The sequence below is a fragment of the Oncorhynchus masou genome, unplaced genomic scaffold (genome assembly GCF_036934945.1).
Source record: "Oncorhynchus masou masou isolate Uvic2021 unplaced genomic scaffold, UVic_Omas_1.1 unplaced_scaffold_1933, whole genome shotgun sequence".
Taxonomy (NCBI): Eukaryota; Metazoa; Chordata; class Actinopteri; order Salmoniformes; family Salmonidae; genus Oncorhynchus; species Oncorhynchus masou.
In genome coordinates this window covers 1-21,411 of record NW_027008429.1, presented here as the reverse complement: position 1 = coordinate 21,411, position 21,411 = coordinate 1, and the positions used below count along the sequence as shown (strand labels likewise).

The window sequence follows — 21,411 nt, the reverse complement described above, 5'->3', positions numbered from 1 at the left end:
CACGCATCCTGATATGACAACATTTATAACAATATTGTTTTCAGGCAATGGAGGGGGATTCGTGAGGGCATGTTTGACCCGGTAAGATCATGTTACTGACAATTTAATTAGATTACCATGAAAACTCTGCCTAATGTTTAACCTTGTTCATAAGCTTTTGAAAGACGCACTATGCAACATTTTAAAACACTTCTTCTGTTTCTGGAATACAGCTGACAAAACAACAGCTTGCCGGCTTGTGTCTGAGGATTGTCCAGTTTTTATCGGACAAGCTGATGCAGATCATCATCCCAGGTCTTTACGAACTACTGGGCATCCAAGATGCTGCCTCCTCTCCATTGTCACAGAGATCTCTCACAGCGTCACTCACCAGTCTGTTAGACGATAAGACTAACACCAAGTCCTGCGTGAGATTTACTGAGGCTGGTGTACCTAAGAGGCCAGGCAGTCGAAAGTCTTACAATAGCTTTCGCATCCCGACTCCCTACCCTTCCTCCAACTGTATGGAGCAGGAAGAGGAAGAAGAGCAGGAATCACAACTTAAGTTCAAGGAGATTTACCTGACTAAGGGCAGTGGAAGCTACCTGCCCAAGGGGGCCATGAGGTATGTTCTTAAAGGGAAATTTAACAACTTCATATTCATCTCCAGCATCACCATATGTGAAAATTACACATTTCCAAAAAAAATATAGAGGGACGTAACTGTTTCCAATAGTGCTGAGAAATTAGTGCTTTTTAAGGTTGGTTTGGTTTCGATTCAAATATTTAAAAAATAATCACGGTTTTGGATTTCAATACTTTTTTTAGACATTGAATGCACTTTGGATTATGTGTGTTGAATGCTGTAACAACACATAATAAAACAATGAATTAAAGTCCCATGATGGTAGTGACTGTCCATTACTGTTTATGACTTATCAACCATCATTTACTTTCTCATATAAAATATTTATTTGATGACTTTATTATTTCATTCCAAGTCATCAACTCATCTCTATAGAGCTGCTGCTTATCCTGTCTGACAAAATCACTATTTTAGTAGTTCTTCTAAGTAAATAAGACCTACTTTTATGACCGCTGAACACCAACTGTCAATCACTTAGATCATGTACTTCCAGGTAGAGAATCCTCGCAACGCAACTACTTTTTATCTCTCTCATGCATTCTCTCGTCTCTCCGTCTCAGTCAATGAGGTTTCCGTATCTGCTCCATACAGAGTGGACAAGTGGGCGTGCAATGGATTATGGAAATTAATTGCCATATTTTCTGTGCTAAACTATGTAGAATATTGGCCTGTTGGAAACTACAACTCCCTACTAAATTGCATAGTTCGTGCTTGATCTAATTTATCTCTACAGAAACTGAGCATCGAGCTCACAGAAGAAGAAAAAAAATAACTATATTGAATTCAAATAATTGAGCCGACGTCAGTCAATTAGTTGTTTAAAAAATGAAAAATAACAAAAATGTTGATTAAATGCTCTGCTGTAGATTTTAATGACATCATCAGTGTGCATCGTGTGATTTTAACCAATTATGAGTAGGCATTGCCTACTAATTGGTTGATGATGTCATAGAAAACACTTATCTTCCTCTTTCTTTTTTACTACAAAACGTAGAAATGCCCGTTTTTCACATATGCTGATGTTGGGGTGGTGCTGGAGATGATGAATATGAAGTTGAAACATTTAGAAATTTCCCTTTAACATTTCTTCAAACTGCCTTGTATTTATGATTGTCCTTGAAGTTATTAGAAGTTACAGTATTTGAAGTTTATAGTAATTTGGATTTTTGTAGAGGATAGATATTGCCAGGATAGATGTATATCTACAGGCCAGATTCAATACAAATAACTTATACAAAATACATTTTATTGGGCTTTAGAAATTAAGCAGTTAAGCTGACATCACACTAAGGTTTTTTCTCAGAGAAACAGCAGCGTTTTCCTCATTGTTTTCAATGGTGCAGATGTATTTGACACACTGAATGTGCATCACAGCCTTACATATTATTTGTTTGACTTTGATGATTTCTGTTGGTTTTTTTCCAAGGACTCTCAACTCTCTGTCTGATGTGCAGAAGAAAACAACCAACTCTGAGACGCTACAAGTCCTCTTAGGTGTCTCAGAGGACACCCTCATCACCTGTGTGCAGGACAGCCTGCAAGGATCTCTCTCCAAACTTGCATGCATGTCCAATTCTCCATCTGGAAGTGCAGGCGCTATGATGCTAACCCCTGCTGTAATGGCAGAGTTGGCTAAAGATGTCAAGTCGGCCTTATCAGTGGTCGTTCAGAGTGCCTCAGCAAGTCAAACCTCTCTAGTGACACCGGTAAGGGGAGAGTCACTGACCAAGGTGACTGAGAGCATGTTGAGAGAGCTGGCTGCTAAACTTGAAAGAGTTGACCAAGAGAGCAAGAGTCGAACAGGGCAAGTCATGACCACGATCTCTGACACAATGGCGGCTTTTGTTGACGAGAACGAACAGAATTTGCTGAAAGATCTGAAGGACAAGATCACGTTTTTGGCATCGCATGTTGGCTTCATTGAGGATCTTGATGCCCTGATAAGAAAATACGAGAGCAGCTACAATATTGGTGAATCTGGTTCCTCCTGCACGCTCACATCTAAGAGCATCCAAAAACTCTCCAGCCGGGAGTTTCAAACATCAGCAATACAAGCAGTGAGTGGAGTTCTTGCCAAAAAAGTCAGTAGTTTGAGCTTTCCTAGTTCAGTCATTCAGTCTGAGTTAACAGGTGCTGTATCAGGTCAAACATTGTCTGGCATTGTAAAGACAGAATCAATTCACCCAGTGGGCTCAGCAGCGTCAGTAGTTGTTAAGACTTTCGTGTCAGATATGAAGTCCTTGGCTGAATCTGAAGAGAGTCCCCAACAGAAGAGTGCCTGGTCTGCTGCTGTTCACATTTACCACAGCATCCAAAACAACTTGAAAGATTATTTCGGCAAGCTTCAGCGATGTGCCTTAAAGAGTATTGTCACATCTGATGACAACATCACAAATGCTGAGTTTAAGGAGACAGGTCCACTTCCTTGCTTAGACATGAAATATAGGCCCAGTAAGAGTGAGCCTCAGTTGCCAGAGTCCACTGGTGAAGTTACTTTACAAAGAGGCCTAAGTGAGAGCTCAAAACTTCTTTGGGCACAAACTGAGTCAGAAGAAAACAAGCTCCTTCTGACAACTTGCACCAAAGAAGTCATCTCAGAGCTTCTGGTCTTGTACAACACTGAGATGTCAAAGGAGGACCCCCTGTACACTGTTGGAGAAAAAGGATCAGGCTTCTCTATTGAGAGAGAGAAATTTGTAAAGGGTGTTCTGGCTCAGCTTGGGGATATCTCCCATTCCAGGGCCTCATCACCAATAGTATGTGAGTTCCCCTGTCAAATTGAGGACAGCAGAAGTAAGGCTACAGCTTCTTTGACCAGTCTATTAGATTGTATTAGAAAACTCTCAAGTGAGGAATTTAAGAGAAATGCCACTCAAGCAGTGAGTGAGTTCCTAGTTAAAAAGTCCACCAGTAGCTTAACTAGTGCAAAGCCTGCTTATTCTGTAGCATCCAGGTCTTGTTCCATTCAAAACCAGTACACATGGTCAAAGGATATTTGTGCGGATTCTGCTGCCTTTGGCATCATTGACACATTTGTGGAAGACCTGCAGAGCTCGGCGCGACCTGCAGAAGTAGAGGAGAGAGAACCTGACCTCCAGGAAAATGCACAAAAGCTACAGAGCAGGATCTGGTCTGCGACCACTAGTTTATATGACAATATTAAGAAGACATTGAAGGACTTCATCATTCATCAGCGGAGGTCAGACATGCTGAGCAGAATGTCTAATCATACACCCACAGAGGACTCTGGACATCTTGGGACGAAGGAGCAGGACTTGAGGCAAGCTAGTAAGAGTGTGCCTCACTTGCCCAGTTTGAACCTTGAAGTGGCTCTTCACATGGGTGTCAGCGAGAGTTCAAAACTTCTCTGGACTGAAACAGACGAGGCTCTACTGACCAATAGTACCAAAGAGGTCATTTCAACAATCTTGACCTCATGCGAGGATCAGGCATCAAATGCACCTTGCTTCTCCACAGTAGGAAAGAAAATATCTGATATGTCCCTTGAGGTCAACATGTTGGTAGGTGGTGTTCTGTCTCAGCTGAAGGACATCTCCTTGTCAAGGTCCCCAACACAATGTGAAGACATGTTTGAACGTCTCCAAGGTTCTCCTGAGCGCACCTCTCCAGTAAGTCTAGATTGCAGCACGGCTGCCTCCAAAGGCATTGCATCTTCCCACAGTCTTTCAACAAAGAGCCTCCAAAAACTCTCAAGTCAGGAGTTCCAAACCAAAGCTGAGAAAGGAGTGAGTGAGGTCCTCTCTCGATCATTTAACATTGTGGAGGAAGGTACAACAGATAAGTACCTTCAGTCTGTATCTACATCCACCACATCTACTGATATTATACAAACCATGGTGAAAGACCAGCAGGAGCTCACCCAGACCACCCAATCATCTGACATGGTATCTGGAACCTCCCTGCTCACCACTGGACAGGTTTCTGAGAAAAGGATCTGGTCTGTTGCTCGTAACATCTACTACAGTCTGCAAAGTAAGATTATGGAGTTTCTCAGAAAAGATCTTCAAAGATCAGACACAACACTTGGTTCAATCCAAATCTTTACATATCAAAGTAGTCCTGCATCACAAAGAGCAAGTCTCGGCCATCTTGAGGTCAACCAGAGCAGTGTTACACCTGGTGGAAACGATGCCTGTGTGGACATTCCGCACAAATTACTACCTAAAACCACTGAGCTCTCAGGATCCATGCTGGAGGATATTGACACGATCCGTTGTTGGAGTGCTGACAGCCAAAATACAAGAAATACCTCTTCTTCACGCTCCTCCATCTCTCTAACACCTACTTCAAAATTAAGGCAGTCGAAATGGCACTTTGCCTTACCCGGGACTCCCATCCCCACCGAGTTTCCTGCTCAGATTGACTTTCCCATTGTTAGAAACACAATCATTGAGGACTTCTTTCACACAGAGGACTTACTTCCTGTAACCTTTGTGGACAAAGTCAGGCAAGCTGCTGGGGTGGTAGTGGACATTATGGTGGAAAGTGTTGAGAACACACAGGAAGATGGACAGGGTGCTTCACATCTTGACGACCTCCGATCTGCTGTTAGGAAATTGAGAAAAATCATTTCCACTTGGACCATCCACATTTTCAGCCATGAATTGGTGGATAAAGTGATAGCCCTTCAGGACAGCCACAGCACTCCACAGGTCTTAACATTGGAAGCAGCCAGAAGTGCTTCAGACTCCATTCTTTCAAGGCTGAAATGGGGAAAGGAACAATGTGCCATATCCAAGGAGCTCTCCTCTCAGCTGCTCCAGATATTTGCTGAAGAGACAGTGAAGGGCTTCCTGAGACAGTGGTCAGATGTGTATGAAAATATAAACTTTGATGTTTCAGTCCAGAACGATCCAAAGACTTCTACTTGCATGGTCATTCTTCAAATGATCACCAAAGCCACTGCTAAATGTTATTTTGAGTCCACTACCAGCGTGGCCACCAGTGACATTGTAGAAGGCGTGTTTGATTTGGAAAGGGATACCATCAGCAGTACTGGAGAGCAGGTCCTCACCTTTAACACAAAGGTATAGTACACATACATCTTTCTTGAATAACACTGCTGTTGACCTTTTATGAGATATATGATTCTTTGTGTCATGGCATTGCACTGCTTCTTTACAATTGATATGCTGTACTTTAAGATATCGAACATTTTTCAGTTTGTTTTAATGTGCCTTTTCCCACCAACCAGGGTTCGAAGAAAGTTAGTAAGAACCTCTGTCCTCAAGAGTCTCTGGAGTACCAGCCTCAGAACATTTCCCCTACTGTGTACTTTACAGGTAAGCCCTGCTGTTGTTTAGGCTGCTGCTCAGTCAAGACTGAGACATTATCCCTTTACCATTCCACTAATTCATTTGGAAAGACATTGTACTCCTCTGAGTTGTTACCTATGACATACTGTACTGTGGGCTGGGTGGTAGCCTAGTGGGTTAAGAGGTTGGAATCCCTGAGTTCACGAGGCAAAATCTGTCAATGTGCTCTTGAGCGAGGCACTTCATCCTAATTGCTCCTGTAAGTCTCTCTGGATAACAGTGTCTGATAAATTAGTAAAAATTTAAATTGATGGCATGCTGGATGGTCTTTCGTTGCAGAGACGATGACAACATCTCATGGCTCCTTTTCTCCAGAGGGAATTTATGATATCGCATCGTCCTTCCCACTTGAAGAGAAGAGTCGCAAACCCTCCCTTTTCACCAGATTGTCTAGATCCATCACGAAAGGCTTTCTCAGCCCATTCAAATCTTCAAGGAAAACCAAATTATTTAAATAAATTCCTCATTATAACACCGAGAGCATTCATTTGTTCAGATGAAAATCTAATCTAATTGTGAGGTGAGATCTGTCAGGTGTTTGAGAGTCTGACGTCATTTTTGGTCACAACTTGCAGACTTGTTTTCGAGTTGCTGTGCGTTTTGTTGTCAACCTATTTTGCTACCTGACAACTTTACGGTTTTTACTTTTTAATTACCGTTTATATTTTTGTTTTTTTTCCTCAACTTTTTCACTCCGGACGCTTTATCTGGACACGATTCGTCAGGACCTCCAACAGCCGAAGCTAAGTAGTAACATTAACATGATTCCTTCTAATTGCAGTCGCTGTACTCGCCTTACGGCGACGATAGCTGTGCTACAAGCCCGGCTTCAGACGCAATCGTTAGGCAGGGTAATTTCAGTGTAGGAAAGGATGAAACAGCATCTGTGCCACCAGTAAGTACAGATAGTAGTATAAATCCCCTGGCACATTCCCCGCAGCCGGACAACTTTCTCACGGTTTCTGGAAGGAAATGCTGTAGGAACGCTCAACCGGTGTCGCTCATTCAGCCGACAGAAACTTTCAACCGGTTTTCCCCATTAAGCAGCGAGTCGGAGTCAGAGGCCGAGTCTTCTCTGGTCTCTACTCCTCCCGTTACGGGGCCTGAGACGCCGAAGCTTCCCACCATTAGCTCTGACAAATTGAAAACTCTAGTCATTGGCGACTCCATTACCCGCAGTATTAGACTTAAAACTAATCATCCAGCGATCATACACTGTTTACCAGGGGGCAAGGCTACCAACGTTAAGGCTAATCTGAAGATGGTGCTGGCTAAAGCTAAAACTGGCGAGTGTAGAGACATTGTTATCCACGTCGGCACCAACGATGTTAGGATGAAACAGTCAGATCACCAAGCGCAACATAGCTTCTGCGTGTAAATCAGCTAGAAAGATGTCGGCATCAAGTAATTGTCTCTGGCCCCCTCCCAGTTAGGGGGAGTGATGAGCTCTACAGCAGAGTCTCACAACTCCATCGCTGGTTGAAAACTTTTCTGCCCCTCCCAAAAGATAGAATTTGTAGATAATTGGCCCTCTTTCTGGGACTCACCCACAAAAAGGACCAAGCCTGACCTGCTGAGGAGTGACTGACTCCATCCTAGCTGGAGGGGTGCTCTCATCTTATCTACCAACATAGACAGGGCTCTAACTCCTCTAGCTCCACAATGAAATAGGGTGCAGGCCAGGCAGCAGGCTGTTTGCCAGCCTGCCAGCATAGTGGAGTCTGCCACTAGCACAGTCAGTGTAGTCAGCTCAGCTATCACCATTGAGACCGTGTCTGTGCCTCGACCTAGGTTGGTTAAAACTAAACATGGCGGTGTTCGCCTTAGCAATTTCACTAGGATAAAGACCACCTCCATTCCTGTCATTATTGAAAGAGATCATGATACCTCACATCTCAAAATAGGGCTACATAATGTTAGATCCCTTACTTCAAAGGCAATTATAGTCAATGAACTAATCACTGATCATAATCTTGATGTGATTGACCTGACTGAAACATGGCTTAAGCCTGATGAATTTACTGTGTTAAATGAGGCCTCACCTCCTGGCTACACTCGTGACCATATCCCCGTGCATCCTGCAAAGGCGGAGGTGTTGCTAACATTTACGATAGCAAATCTCAATTTACAAAAAACAAAATGACGTTTTCATCTTTTGAGCTTCTCGTCATGAAATCTATGCAGCCTACTCAATCACTTTTTATAGCTACTGTTTACAGGCCTCCTGGGCCATATACAGCGTTCCTCACTGAGTTCCCTGAATTCCTATCGGACCTTGTAGTCATAGCAGATAATATTCTAATCTTTGGTGACTTTAATATTCACATGGAAAAGTCCACAGACCCACTCCAAAAGGCTTTCGGAGCCATCATCGACTCAGTGGGTTTTGTCCAACATGTCTCTGGACCCGCTCACTGTCACAGTCATACGCTGGACCTAGTTTTGTCCCATGGAATAAATTTTGTGGATCTTAATGTTTTTCCTCATAATACTGGACTATCGGACCACCATTTTATTATGTTTGCAATTGCAACAAATAATCTGCTCAGACCCCAACCAAGGAACATCAAAAGTCGTGCTATAAATTCACAGACAACACAAAGATTCCTTGATGTCCTTCCAGATTCCCTCTGTCTACCCAAGGACGCCAGAGGACAAAAATCAGTTAACCACCTAACTGAGGAACTCAATTTAACCTTGCGCAATACCCTAGATGCAGTTGCACCCCTAAAAACTAAAAACATTTCTCATAAGAAACTAGCTTCCTGGTACACAGAAAATACCCGAGCTCTGAAGCAAGCTTCCAGAAAATTGGAACGGAAATGGCGCCACACCAAACTAGAAGTCTTCCGACGAGCTTGGAAAGACAGTACCGTGCAGTACCGAAGAGCCCTTACTGCTGCTCGATCATCCTATTTTTCTAACTTAATTGAGGAAAATAAGAACAATCCGAAATTCCTTTTTGATACTGTCGCAAAGCTAACTAAAAAGCAGCATTCCCCAAGAGAGGATGACTTTCACTTTAGCAGTGATAAATTCATGAACTTCTTTGAGGAAAAGATTATGATTATTCGAAAGCAAATTACGGACTCTTCTTTAAATCTGCGTATTCCTTCAAAGCTCAGTTGTCCTGAGTCTGCACAACTCTGCCAGGACCAAGGATCAAGAGAGACGCTCAAGTGTTTTAGTACTATATCTCTTGACACAATGATGAAAATAATCATGGCCTCTAAACATTCAAGCTGCATACTGGACCCTATTCCAACTAAACTACTGAAAGAGCTGCTTCCTGTGCTTGGCCCTCCTATGTTGAACATAATAAACTGCTCTCTTTCCACCGGATGTGTACCAAACTCACTAAAAGTGGCAGTAATAAAGCCTCTCTTGAAAAAGCCAAACCTTGACCCAGAAAATATAAAAAACTATCGGCCTATATCGAATCTTCCATTCCTCTCAAAAATTTTAGAAAAGGCTGTTGCGCAGCAACTCACTGCCTTCCTGAAGACAAACAATGTATACAAAATGCTTCAGTCTGGTTTTAGACCCCATCATAGCACTGAGACGGCACTTGTGAAGGTGGTAAATGACATCTTAATAGCATCGGACCGAGGCTCTGCATCTGTCCTCGTGCTCCTAGACCTTAGTGCTACTTTTGATACCATCGATCACCACATTCTTTTGGAGAGATTGGAAACCCAAATTGGTCTACACGGACAAGTTCTGGCCTGGTTTAGATATTATCTGTCGGAAAGATATCAGTTTGTCTCTGTGAATGGTTTGTCCTCTGACAAATCAACTGTAAATTTCGGTGTTCCTCAAGGTTCCGTTTTAGGACCACTATTGTTTTCACTATATATTTTACCTCTTGGGGATGTTATTCGAAAACATAATGTTAACTTTCACTGCTATGCGGATGACACACAGCTGTACATTTCAATGAAACACAGTGAAGCCCCAAAATTGCCCTTGCTAGAAGCATGTGTTTCAGACATAAGGAAGTGGATGGCTGCAAACTTTCTACTTTTAAACTCAGACAAAACAGAGATGCTTGTTCTAGGTCCCAAGAAACAAAGAGATATTCTGTAGAATCTGACAATTAATCTTAATGGTTGTACAGTCGTCTCAAATAAAACTGTGAAGGACCTCGGCGTTACTCTGGACCCTGATCTCTCTTTTGAAGAACATATCAAGGCCATTTCAAGGACAGCTTTTTTCCATCTACGTAACATTGCAAAAATCAGAAACTTTGTCCAAAAATGATGCAGAAAAATTAATCCATGCTTTTGTCACTTCTAGGTTAGACTACTGCAATGCTTCTACTTTCCGGCTACCCGGATAAAGCACGAAATAAACTTCAGTTAGTGCTAAATACGGCTGCTAGAATCCTGACTAGTACCAAATAATTTTATCATATTACTCCAGTGCTAGCCTCTCTACACTGGCTTCCTGTCAAAGCAAGGGCTGATTTCAAGGTTTTACTGCTAACCTACAAAGCATTACATGGGCTTGCTCCTACCTATCTCTCTGATTTGGTCCTGCCGTACATACCTACACGTACGCTACGGTCACAAGACGCAGGCCTCCTAATTGTCCCTAGAATTTCTAAGCAAACAGCTGGAGGCAGGGCTTTCTCCTATAGAGCTCCATTTTCATGGAACGGTCTGCCTACCCATGTCAGAGACGCAAACTCGGTCTCAACCTTTAAGTCTTTACTGAAGACTCATCTCTTCAGTGATCATATGATTGAGTGTAGTCAGGCCCAGGAGTGGGAAGGTGAACGGAAAGGCTCTGGAGCATCGAACCGCCCTTGCTGTCTCTGCCTGGCCGGTTCCCCTCTTTCCACTGGGATTCTCTTCCTCTCACCCTATTACAGGGGCTGAGTCACTGGCTTACTGGGGCTCTCTCATGCCGTCCCTGGAAGGGGTGCGTCACCTGAGTGGGTTGATTCACTGATGTGATCATCCTGTCTGAGTTGGCGCCCCCCCCCCCAGGGTTGTGCCGTGGCGGAGATCTTTGTGGGCTATACTCAGCCTTGTCTCAGGATGGTAAGTTGGTGGTTGAAGATATCCCTCTAGTGGTGTGGGAGCTGTGCTTTGGTAAAGTTTGGCCCTGTCTGGAGGTGTCCTCGGATGGGGCCACAGTGTCTCCTGACCCCTCCTGTCGCAGCTTCCAGTATTTATGCTGCAGTAGTTTATGTGTCGGGGGGCTAGGGTGAGTTTGCTATATCTGGAGTACTTCTCCTGTCCTATTCGGTGTCCTGTGTGAATCTAAGTGTGCGTTCTCTAATTCTCTCCTTCTCTCTCTCGGAGGACCTGAGCCCTAGGACCATGCCCCAGGACTACCTGACATGATGACTCCTTGCTGTCCCCAGTCCACCTGGCCGTGCTGCTGCTCCAGTTTCAACTGTTCTGCCTTATTATTATTTGACCATGCTGGTCATTTATGAACATTTGAACATCTTGGCCATCTCCTGTTATAATCTCCACCCGGCACAGTCAGAAGAGGACTGGCCACCCCACATAGCCTGGTTCCTCTCTAGGTTTCTTCCTAGGTTTTGGCCTTTCTAGGGAGTTTTTCCTAGCCACCGTGCTTCTACACCTGCATTGCTTGCTGTTTGGGGTTTTAGGCTGGGTTTCTGTACAGCACTTTGAGATATCAGCTGATGTACGAAGGGCTATATAAATACATTTGATTTGATTATCGTATTGGTCACATACGCCGAAAACAACTGCGAGATGCTTTCCCAGCCCATTCCCAACAATGCAGAGTTATAAAGTAAGAAAATATTTTCTAAATAGTAACACAATAACAATAACAAGGCTATATACAAGGAGTACCAGTACCGAGTCAATGTGCATGGGTGCGAGGTAGTTGAGGTAATACAGTATGTACATTTAGGTAAGGGTAAAAGTGACTAGGCAATCAGGATAGATAATAAACACAGTAGCAGCAGCTAGTGTGAAAGTCGGTTAGTGTCACAGTGAATGTGTGGGTAGAGTGTAGTGAGTGTGCATCGAGCCAATTCAAGAGAGTCAGTGGAAAACAATTAGAAAAATACATCAATAACAAAGGGGGTCAATGCAAATAGTGCAGGTGGCCCTTTAATTAACGTTCATCAGTCTGATGGCTTGGGGGTAGAAGCTGTTCAGCAGTCTAATGACTTGGGGGTAGAAGCTGTTCAGCAGTCTAATGGCTTGGGGGTAGAAGCTGTTCAGCAGTCTAATGACTTGGGGGTAGAAGCTGTTCAGCAGTCTAATGACTTGGGGGTAGAAGCTGTTCAGCAGTCTAATGACTTGGGGGTAGAAGCTGTTCAGCAGTCTAATGACTTGGGGTAGAAGCTGTTCAGCAGTCTAATGGCTTGGGGGTAGAAGCTGTTCAGCAGTCTAATGGCTTGGGGGTAGAAGCTGTTCAGCAGTCTAATGACTTGGGGGTAGAAGCTGTTCAGCAGTCTAATGGCTTGGGGGTAGAAGCTGTTCAGCAGTCTAATGGCTTGGGGGTAGAAGCTGTTCAGCAGTCTAATGACTTGGGGGTAGAAGCTGTTCAGCAGTCTAATGGCTTGGGGTTTAGTTTATTGGGTAAATATTCTCTTCAACTCTTCTTGAACTGCACTGTTGGTTAAGGGCTTGTCAGTAAAGTATTTCACGGAAAGATCTACACTTGTTGTATTCAGCGCATGTGACAAATAAAGTTTGAGTTGATTTGACTACGTACCTTCTCAGCATGATGGTTGGCTCATGATTTGTTTGTACTGAAATCTATTCAGGGAGGATAAGGGTATATCATAGGCAGTGATGTAGTGGTAAAAACATTGACTGGTAAATGCTGATTGCCGTTCAGGATTAAAGAAGAAACGCTCCCTCTACTTTCAATGCATCTTCCACAAAAGGTGGGTAAATGCTTGAACAAAATAAAAAGTGTGTAAACAGCTTTTACATGTGTTCCCCCCCCCACCACCACTGATTATAGGAGGCTTCTTCTGACAGTATTCACACCTTTCATAAGAAACCTCCAGAGAAATATTCATATTCACCGTAGCTGTCATTTAAACTTGGACTAACCTGGCCAAGGCCAAACAGTATATGGCGTTTTCTCTGGGTGTGCGGTCGCAGTGGAGAGGAAAGGCCTCCAGTGAGGTGGTGAGGATCTGGGCTGAGTTTGGCGAGGCAAACACAGGTCTGAGATTGGTGTCTCTGGAAATGGGCGGGAGCGGGACTCTGCTCCTCCATTGGTTGCTGTTCTGATTCCCACTCTCATCCTTCTCACATCCCTTCCCTCCACATCCCCTTTTCTTCCCCCTCTTCTTCTCTCTTTCATCCCTCGTGGCCACAGGGTGGAGCTTCGGTAGTTGAAGAGGTTTATCCTGGGATGCCAGGGCGCGGAGCGGGCAGGATACATGAGATGGGCAGTTGATGGGGATCAAACGTCGAGAGGCTGTGGACATCACCCTGATACCCGCCTTGGCCTCACTCCTCCTGGGCTTGGAGGACATCTTGGGGAGGGTGAAGCCGTCCACCAGGACCGTGTCGCCCACCCTGGTCCTGAACGGACCCCTGTTGAGGCCCATGCAGTGCCTGGATGCTGCCCTCCTCTGCCCCAGCCTCACCCAGCCCTTTATCTGAAGGAATGTCCGCATGGGCAGGGCCATACCTGGGAGGACCACCACAGAGCACAGCTTGGTGGCCAAGTGACGCACACACTCCCTGTGGCCGTACTGGAGGGCGATCCTCAGGGGGTCACGACCCTGGGGATCCCGACAGGCAAGGGTCAGAACGCTGCTGGCGATGAAGAGTTTGAGGATGGTGAGCTGGCCGCGCTCGATGGAGGCGACAGCGGGACACTTGGCGACGTCGGGGTGGGCCGTCTGGTGGCACCACTCACGGTAAGGGTGAACCCCCACCGGCTCAATGACACGCACCCCCCTCTCCAGCAGCCAGCAGCCAGCCAGCCGGCCAGGTCCAGGTGGCCCAGAGAAGCAGCGATGTAGAGTGCCACCCGGAGCTGGAACCTGGAATAATACAGAATCAATGTATTTATAACACGTTTCAAGTTTTTTTTGTCAAGTTCACAAGATACAGTGGGTTATAAAACAGTACAGTAAAATGCTTACTTGCAAGCTCTTTCCCACAATGCAGTATTAAATATCAGGGTAAGAGAAAACAACGTATGAAGGAAAAAAACACGAGAATATTATATACAGGGTCAGTACTATCATTGTAAGCTATATACAGGGTCAGTACTATCATTATAAGCTATATACAGGGTCAGTACTATCATTGTAAGCTATATACAGGGTCAGTACTATCATTGTAAGCTATATAAAGGTTCAGTACCATCACTGTTGATAGTAAGTCTATCATACAGTTCAGTGTGTAGATGTGTATTCTGACCTCATCACAGGTCTCTCCCTAGACAGGTGTCGTTGGACGGTCAGTCTGTGTCCCAGGAAGCAGCCTCTGAGGAACTCCGCCCACCCATCCCAGGTGTCCAACCGTAGAGTAGCCCCTGGGAGACAGAGACACATGCAGGTTGTCCCCCTGGTTGACATGAACCAAGAATGTGTTCCATACAGTCCATTTGTCTCTGTGTTACATCCATAAGGTGTTGAGCCAGAAGACCATTGATCTACTGCACAAGGAAGGCCATACCCAGGTTAATGGCGTAGTCGTGCAGCCGGTTGCAGTCGTAGAGTTGCAGGCCGGTGGGAGAGCTCAGTCTGAAGGAGCTGACGGGAAGCCCACACTGCTGGGACACCAGGGTCATGAGCCTGGCCACAGGTACTCAGGAGAAACACAGTGCCCAAGACTGAGAGGGTCTCCCCCGTCACGGCACTGAACACACACACCACCGGCTCCCGCTGAAGTATAAGACCATGGACATACAGTAAATTCACTTGTTTTACATAAATACCTATGTTGTGTTTATACACAGAGTAAACAAAACATAGCCGTCTTTGTATCTAAGACAATTGTGTAGCCTAGAGCGATTTTCTAGGTTAGCTGGCCAGCTATTGTCGTTCTTCTAACGTAGCTAGCCAGCTAGCCCCCGAATAGCAGCACTGTAGTAACTATTACAGTACAACGGTTTGTTTTGTTTGATCGTAGCTAGCTAGCTACATAGCCGTCTTTGTATCTAAGACAATTGTGTAGCCTAGAGCGATTTTCTAGGTTAGCCAGCCAGCCATTGTCGTTCTTTTAAAGTAACGGAACGCAATCAACCTTGCTAGCTAGCCAGCTAGCCCCCGAATAGCAGCACTGTAGAAACTATTACACTCGACGGAACGACTTGATTAGTGTAGTGTCAACATCGCAGCCACTACCAGCTAGCCTACTCCAGCAGTACTGTTTCATTTCAATCATTTTAGTCAATAAGATTCTTGCTACGTAAGCTTAACTTTCTGAACATTCGAGACGTGTAGTCCACTTGTCATTCCAATCTCCTTTGCATTAGCGTAGCCTCTTCTGTACCCTGTTAACTATGTGTCTATCTATCCCTGTTCTCTCCTCTCTGCACAGACCATACAAACGCTCCACACCGCGTGGCCGCGGCCACCCTAATCTGGGGGTCCCAGCGCGCACGACCCACGTGGAGTTCCTGGTCTCCGGTAGCCTCTGGAACTGCCGATCTGCGGCCAACAAGGCAGAGTTCATCTCAGCCTATGCCTCCCTCCAGTCCCTCGACTTCCTGGCACTGACGGAAACATGGATCACCACAGATAACACTGCTACTCCTACTGCTCTCTCTTCGTCCGCCCACGTGTTCTCGCACACCCCGAGAGCTTCTGGTCAGCGGGGTGGTGGCACCGGGATCCTCATCTCTCCCAAGTGGTCATTCTCTCTCTCTCCCCTTACCCATCTATCTATCGCCTCCTTTGAATTCCATGCTGTCACAGTTACCAGCCCTTTCAAGCTTAACATTCTTATCATTTATCGCCCTCCAGGTTCCCTCGGAGAGTTCATCAATGAGCTTGATGCCTTGATAAGCTCCTTTCCTGAGGACGGCTCACCTCTCACAGTCCTGGGCGACTTTAACCTCCCCACGTCTACCTTTGACTCATTCCTCTCTGCCTCCTTCTTTCCACTCCTCTCCTCTTTTGACCTCACCCTCTCACCTTCCCCCCTACTCACAAGGCAGGCAATACGCTCGACCTCATCTTTACTAGATGCTGTTCTTCCACTAACCTCACTGCAACTCCCCTCCAAGTCTCCGACCACTACCTTGTATCCTTTTCCCTCTCGCTCTCATCCAACACCTCCCACACTGCCCCTACTCGGATGGTATCGCGCCGTCCCAACCTTCGCTCTCTCTCCCCCGCTACTCTTTCCTCTTCCATCCTTTCATCTCTTCCCTCTGCTCATACCTTCTCCAACCTTTCTCCTGACTCTGCCTCCTCAACCCTCCTCTCTTCCCTTTCTGCATCCTTTGACTCTCTATGTCCCCTATCCTCCAGGCCGGCTCGGTCCTCCCCTCCCGCTCCGTGGCTCGATGACTCATTGCGAGCTCACAGAACAGAGCTCCGGGCAGCCGAGCGGAAATGGAGGAAAACTCGCCTCCCTGCGGACCTGGCATCCTTTCACTCCCTCCTCTCTACATTTTCCTCCTCTGTCTCTGCTGCTAAAGCCACTTTCTACCACTCTAAATTCCAAGCATCTGCCTCTAACCCTAGGAAGCTCTTTGCCACCTTCTCCTCCCTCCTGAATCCTCCCCCCCCCCCTCCTCCCTCTCTGCAGATGACTTCGTCAACCATTTTGAAAAGAAGGTCGACGACATCCGATCCTCGTTTGCTAAGTCAAACGACACCGCTGGTTCTGCTCACACTGCCCTACCCTGTGCTCTGACCTCTTTCTCCCTCTCTCTCCAGATGAAATCTCGCTTCTTGTGACGGCCGGCCGCCCAACAACCTGCCCGCTCGACCCTATCCCCTCCTCTCTCCTCCAGACCATTTCCGGGGACCTTCTCCTTACCTCACCTCGCTCATCAACTCATCCCTGACCGCTGGCTACGTCCCTTCCGTCTTCAAGAGAGCGAGAGTTGCACCCCTTCTGAAGAAACCTACACTCGATCCCTCCGATGTCAACAACTACAGACCAGTATCCCTTCTTTCTTTTCTCTCCAAAACTCTTGAACGTGCCGTCCTTGGCCAGCTCTCCCGCTATCTCTCTCAGAATGACCTTCTTGATCCAAATCAGTCAGGTTTCAAGACTAGTCATTCAACTGAGACTGCTCTTCTCTGCATCACGGAGGCGCTCCGCACTGCTAAAGCTAACTCTCTCTCCTCTGCTCTCATCCTTCTAGACCTATCGGCTGCCTTCGATACTGTGAACCATCAGATCCTCCTCTCCACCCTCTCCGAGTTGGGCATCTCTGGCGCGGCCCACGCTTGGATTGCGTCCTACCTGACAGGTCGCTCCTACCAGGTGGCGTGGCGAGAATCTGTCTCCTCGCCACGCGCTCTCACCACTGGTGTCCCCCAGGGCTCTGTTCTAGGCCCTCTCCTATTCTCGCTATACACCAAGTCACTTGGCTCTGTCATAACCTCACATGGTCTCTCCTATCATTGCTATGCAGACGACACACAATTAATCTTCTCCTTTCCCCTTCTGATGACCAGGTGGCGAATCGCATCTCTGCATGTCTGGCAGACATATCAGTGTGGATGACGGATCACCACCTCAAGCTGAACCTCGGCAAGACGGAGCTGCTCTTCCTCCCGGGGAAGGACTGCCCGTTCCATGATCTCGCCATCACGGTTGACAACTCCATTGTGTCCTCCTCCCAGAGCGCTAAGAACCTTGGCGTGATCCTGGACAACACCCTGTCGTTCTCAACCAACATCATGGCGGTGGCCCGTTCCTGTAGGTTCATGCTCTACAACATCCGCAGAGTACGACCCTGCCTCACACAGGAAGCGGCGCAGGTCCTAATCCAGGCACTTGTCATCTCCCGTCTGGATTACTGCAACTCGCTGTTGGCTGGGCTCCCCTGCCTGTGCCATTAAACCCCTACAACTCATCCAGAACGCCGCAGCCCGTCTGGTGTTCAACCTTCCCAAGTTCTCTCACGTCACCCCGCTCCTCCGCTCTCTCCACTGGCTTCCAGTTGAAGCTCGCATCCGCTACAAGACCATGGTGCTTGCCTACAGAGCTGTGAGGGAACGGCACCGCAGTACCTCCAGGCTCTGATCAGGCCCTACACCCAAGCAAGGGCACTGCGTTCATCCACCTCTGGCCTGCTCGCCTCCCTACCATTGAGGAAGTACAGTTCCCGCTCAGCCCAGTCAAAACTGTTCGCTGCTCTGGCCCCCCAATGGTGGAACAAACTCCCTCACGACGCCAGGACAGCGGAGTCAATCACCACCTTCCGGAGACACCTGAAACCCCACCTCTTCAAGGAATACCTAGGATAGGATAAGTAATCCTTCTCACCACCCCCCCCCTTAATGATTTAGATGCACTATTGTAAAGTGGCTGTTCCACTGGATGTCAGAAGGTGAATTCACCAATTTGTAAGTCGCTCTGGATAAGAGCGTCTGCTAAATGACTTAAATGTAAATGTAATGTAAATGTAAATTATGAACACCTGTTCTTTCCATGACAAAGACTGACCAGGTGAATCCAGATGAAAGCTATGATCCCTTCATGATGTCACTTGTTAAATCCACTTCAGTGTAGATGAAGGGGAGCGGACAGGTTAAAGAAGGATTTTTAAGCCTTGAGACAATTGAGGCATAGATTGTGTATGTGTGCCATTCAGAGGGTGAATGGGCAAGACAAAATATTTAAGTGCCTTTGAACGGGGTAGTAGGTGCCAGGTGCACCGGTTTGTGTCAAGAACTGCAATGCTGCTGGGGTTTTCACACTCAACAGTTTCCTGTGTGTATCATGAATGGTCCACCACCTAAAGAACATCCAGCCAACTTGGCACAACTGTTGGAAGCATTGGAGTCAACATGGGCCAGCATCCCTGGGGAACGCTTTCAAACACCTTGTAGAGTCCATGCCCCAACGAATTGAGGCTGTTCTGATGGCAAAAGGTGGGGTGCAACTCAATATTAGGAAGGTGTTTCTCATGTTTGGTACACTCAGTATATATAAGTTAGGAGTCATATAATTACAGGGGTAAGATGAAGTGGCTCCTTTGCACTGATCTTAGGTCTGGTTTGTGTTTTTACTGCTAATGGTAAAGGTTAGGATTTGGTGAGAGTAAACTGATCCTAGATCTGTGCCCAAGGGCAATTTCTATCCAGAGACAAATCAAAGGTCCATGCTATTTAAACTTAGAATCTACCACCATATCGTGGCTCAAACTTGTAACAACATTTTCTAATTCATGTGCTGTACTGAGTTTTGTTCTATCACATTGAACACTAATCTGGGTGCAGATTAAATTGAAGACTAATCTGGATGCAGATTAAATAGAAGACTAATCTGGGTGCAGATTAAATTGAAGACTAATCTGGGTGCAGATTAAATTGAAGACTAATCTGGGTGCAGATTAAATTATTAACTGAAATAAGTATAAACTTAAGGGGGCTGAATAATTTTGCACGCCCAATTTTTCAGTTTTTGATTTGTTAAAAAAGTTTGAAATATCCAATAAACGTCGTTCCACTTCATGATTGTGTCCCACTTGTTGTTGATTCTTCACAAAAAAATACAGTTTTATATCTTTATGTTTGAAGTCTGAAATGTGGCAAAAGGTCGCAAAGTTCAAGGGGGCCCAATACTTTCGCAAGGCACTGTAACCATACTATATCACCATACTATATATTACCACACTCTATATCACCATAATATATATAATCATACTATATAACTATACTATTTAACCATACTATATCACCATACTATATATAACCATACTATATCACCATACTATATATTACCACACTCTATATCACAATAATATATATAATCATACTATATAACCATACTATTTAACCATACTATATAACCATACTATTTAACCATACTATATAACCATACTATATATCACCACACTATATATCACCATACTATATAACCATACTATATATCACCATACTATATATCACCATGCTATATCTGAAACACTTTATGGTCATGATAGTTTGAAGCTGTTTCAAGCAATAGCCAGCTCACTTTGATATGCATTTTCAAGCACGGGTAGAAACAGCGAGGTGTTCGGCAGGTACCTTCAGCAGGCAGCAGATGGCACTGCTAGGGGTGATGCCAACGTCTGTCAGGACCCAGCTGTCCCGAAGGATGGCACCAGCATAGCTCAGCTCCAGGAAGTGCCTCACCTGCTTGTCGTCTGACAGTTGCACGTGGAAGTAATCCTGCCAGAGGAAGAAGATTGGAAACACAAGGAGCCGTAATTGAGTGTCCCATACAATCAGAGTGAGAGGGCTCAACACTGATGGAGCCGTAATGGAGGGTGTCCCACACAGACACCCATTATGGAGGGTGTTCCACCCAGACAGATGTCAATGTTTACCATACAATAATTGTAAAACTGTCCAATTGTGTACAATTAAGAAATAAGGCCCAAGGAGGTGTAGTATATAGCAAATATACCACGGCAAAGGGCTGTTCTTAGGCACAACGCAACGCGGAGGTATATTGGCCATATACCACAAACCCCCACGGTGACCTTTTTTTTTTCAATTTAGTGGTATCCAATTGGTAGTTACAGTCTTGTCCCATTGCAACAACTCCCAAATGTACTTGGGTGCACACATATAGAAGTTGCACACATGGGGAACATTTTTAGTAGCCTCGGGTCCGGGAAAGTGTTGGCCTTTTTAAAACCGCATTTCGTGCAATTCTACATAATTTTACATGACTGGAGACTTTGGCATCATATTTTTTTAATCCGCACAAATGATCGAAATGGCAGACTACTTTGACACTGACAAACTTAGTATCAGAGATCAATAAAAACGACCTTGTCTTGAATCCATCAATAGCCTATAGGCCTAGGTTTGTGAAGAAACATATAGTAGGCTACAATATGAGGAGGAAATTAGTCCTAAAAATGCTTTCCAGTTTCACTGACTCACCCAATGATGCGCAGCTCACTGGCTGGAGATTGTCGATGCGCTCGTGTCAAAAGCCTCTCTCTCTCTCTGTTTTGTAAAACAATGTTTGGGAGTTGATCAAATATTTTGGTAGTCTACAGCAGAGTCTTATCTTTTCAGCAAGAGTCATTGCTTTTCAAAATGTTTTTTCCCTCGATTATATTTGAAATATTGCAAAAGGCCTGTTTTGTCTGCGTGCTGTTTTTTCACTGACAGATTTGCCTCACGTTCCCGACTGTAGGCTATTCTTTGTTATTGGGCTACAATCCGCAGCTCGGCTATTTAAAAAAAGAAGCTATTGGTCCTCTGTAGCTAAATTAGAGGGTTGCTCATGACGTATTAGGCTATTCTGAATGATTTAATTTATTTCTGAACAGACAGCAGTAATTCCGTAA

General features: G+C 45.4%; 1 pseudogene; it reads right to left on the bottom strand.

Moving 5' to 3' along the window:
- Nucleotides 1-13,003: 13,003 nt before the first annotated feature.
- LOC135532594 (protein ANKUB1-like) lies at nucleotides 13,004-20,352 on the bottom strand (annotated as a pseudogene).
- Between the last annotated feature and the right edge of the window lie 1,059 nt (nucleotides 20,353-21,411).